The following is a 3,310-nucleotide window of genomic DNA, read 5'->3' as shown; positions in this document are numbered from 1 at the left end:
AACACCCAGCTATTTTTTGGTTGCAGCCATCATTGTTGTTTGGCGGGTCCGGGCTGGATTCGAACCCACCACCTTGGGTGTATGTGGCTGGCGCCTTAGCCACTTGAGCCACAGGCGCCGAGCCAGACCAATGGATTTTAATGAAACTGAGAACAAAACATCCATTGATATGCTTTCAGATTCTACGCTGCAACTAATCTTTAAGAAATTACCACTTGCTGGCTCAGCGCCTATAGCTCAACCGGCTAAGGCACCAGCCACGTACACCTAAGGTGGCAGGTTCGAATCCCCACCCAGCCTGCCAAACAATGATGGCTGCAACCAAAAATAGCTGGGCGTTGTGGCGAGCGCCTGTGGTCCCAGCTACTTGGGAGGCGGAGGCAGGAGACTCGCTTGGCCCCAGGAGTTGGAGGTTGCTGTGAGCTGTAATGCCACGGCACTTTACCCAGGGGGACAGCTTGAGGCTCTGTCTCAAAAAAAAAAAAAAAAGAAATTACCACTTGCTGGGTTTCCATGTAGTATCAAAAAATAGCCACAATTATCTGAAAAAGTCCATAGAAAACTTCCAAATACATATACATGTGAGGCCAGATTTTCTTCATCTACTTCAACTAAAACAACATATTGCAACAGATTGAATGCAGATGCATATATGAGAATCTAGCTAAATAGACATTAAAGAATTTGTGAAAATATAAAACATCAACACTCTTCTCATTCTATTTTTTGTTGTTTTGGAAATATAGCTGTTTTTCACAAAGATGTATTATTTATGTTAACAGGTAATAAGTTTATTGTTATTTTGTTTTAATTCCTTTTTTGATTTTAATTTTTTTAATGTTTCAGGTTAATTGAGGATACAAAGAATTAGGTTACAACATTTGTATTTGTTAGGTAAAGTCTCTCTTATAATTGTGTCCTGCTCCCAAGAGGTGTGCCATACACCCTAATATTGTGTCCATTAAGTGGGAGCACACCCATCCCCCTCACTCCTCCCCTCTTTAATTTCTAATATAGTAGTTGATAATACATATACCCTACATAAACAAAAACTCATTAAGTTTTAAGAATTTTTGGTGTGAGAACTATTGCTCTAGAATTTTCACTAAATTTTGAAGAGGCCCAAACCTCAATGGAACAATAGAACTATGAGAACAACAGAACTTTGAAAAGGAATAGGAGCTAGGTACAGTAGCTTGTACCAGTAACTTAATGTTTTAGGAGGCCAAGGTGGGAGGACTGTTTGAGGGCAGGAGTTCAAGGCCAGCCTAGGCAACATAGCAAGAGTGAGACCTCTTTTTTTTTTTTTTCTGAGACAGAGCCTCAAGCTGTTGTCCTGGGTAGAGTGCCGTGGCATCACTGCTCACAGCAACCTACAACTCCTGGGCTCAAGTAATTCTCCTGCCTCCACCTCCCAAGTAGCTGGGACTATAGGCACTTGCCACAGCACCCAGCTATTTTTTGGTTGTAGCCATCATTGTTGTTTGGCGGGCCCCAGGCTGGATTCAATCCCCCCAGCTCAGGCGTATGTGGCTGGTGCCTTAGCCACTTGAGCCACAGGCGCTGAGCCTGAGCTCTCTTTTTAAAAAAAATAAAAATTTTAAAAAAGAATAAACTGATTACATATTCTTCATGAAGTTTATTTTTCACAATTAAGCTTTGTTTTCTTTTTTGAGACAAAACCTCACTCTGTTGCCCTGGGTAGAATGCTGTGGCCGCATCATAACTCACAGCAACCTCAAATTCTTGGGCTTAAATGTTCCTCTTGGCTCAGCCTCCTGGGTAGCTTGCACTACAGGTGCTTACCACAATACCCAGCTAGTTTTTTCTATTTTTTAGTAGAAATAGGGGTGTCACTCTTGCTCAGGCTGGTCTTGAATTCCTAACCTCAAGCAGACCACCTGCCTCAGCCTCCCAGGATTACAGGCATGAGCCACGGTGACTGGCACAGTGCCTGGCCTAAGTTAAGCTTTTTAAAAGCATGGAATGGCAATGAATTCTGGAATCTATTTCTGACCAGAACTTGGAGTACAACAATTCTGAGCTGCCAATTAACTACTTAGCCTTAATATAAGTGGGTTCAAAACAACTCTTGAAGCTCGAGTCCCAATTTCTTAATATAATATGTAAAGTAAACTTTTTATCTATATACAAATCCAATTTAGAAAAGAGAAGCATTTCAAGTACAGCTCTATTCATCCTATTTATGGTCACTTCCTGTTTTCTTTTTCCTCATTATTTGCCAGTCTGCAGTGTTCTGTGGTTTTGTTTTTTGTTTTTGTTTTTTTTTAAGAGACAGTGTCTCACTTTGTCCCCCTCGGTAGAGTGCTGTGGCATCACAGCTCACAGCAACCTCTAGCTCTTGGATTTAGGCGATTCTCTTGCCTCAGCCTCCAAAGTAGCTGGGACTACAGGTGCCTAGCACAACGCCTGGCTATTTTTGTTGTTGCAGTTTGGCAGGGGCCAGGTTCGAACCCACCACCCTCGGAACATGGGGCCGGCGCCCTCCTCACTGAGCCACAGGCGCCGCCCAAGTTCTGTGGTTTTTCCTGCCACCTGGGCTCTTCTGTGTTTTATCTCCTCGAAAGTCTCACAGTTAATTCCTTTCCTTCTTGGGACTTGAGATGTTCTCTTCCCTCTAAATGTTCATGCACCTTTTAAAAATAAATACAGACATCACATTCTTTATCAACTAGTCCCACCTTGCTTATTGCACCCCAGCTCTCATGCTCCCCAATAGGAGCCACGTGCCTCCCCCTCAGGCAGAGCTCCTTCACCAGCTCCCAATAACACTAATAATAACAGGAACCAGCCTTCACTGAGTAATTACTATGTGCTGCCTGCTTTACTGCATGACCTTACTTAGTCTTCATTGGATAGCTACAGTACTATTTTTATCATCCCTGTTTTACAGGGATGGGAAATGGAGGTTAACAGAATTAAAATAACTTGTCCAAGTCTCACAGTTAGATAGTGGTAAAGCCAGGATTTGTTTTAAACCTGTGTTTTTTCTTCTCAATTAGACCTAATTTACAAATCACAAAATTCACCTATGATAAGTATACAATTCAATGGTTTCTAGTAAACGTATAGAGTTGTGCAACCACCACCATGATTCAGTTTTCAGAATATTTTTCTCAACCCAGAAAGTTCCCTTGGGCTCATTTGCAGTCAATTCCTGCTCCCACCCTTAGCCCCAGACAACTACTAATCAGCTTTCTGTCTCTATAGAATGCCTTTTGTGGAACTTATATAAATGGAATCCGACATTGCATGTAAATGGGATCTTTGTGTCTGGGTTTTTCCATTT

This window comes from Otolemur garnettii, unplaced genomic scaffold, assembly GCF_000181295.1.
Source record: "Otolemur garnettii isolate 467f Iridium unplaced genomic scaffold, OtoGar3 scaffold00112, whole genome shotgun sequence".
In the NCBI taxonomy this organism is placed as follows: Eukaryota; Metazoa; Chordata; class Mammalia; order Primates; family Galagidae; genus Otolemur; species Otolemur garnettii.
The sequence above is the reverse complement of the archived record's forward strand: the minus strand, read 5'-3'. Positions refer to the sequence as shown.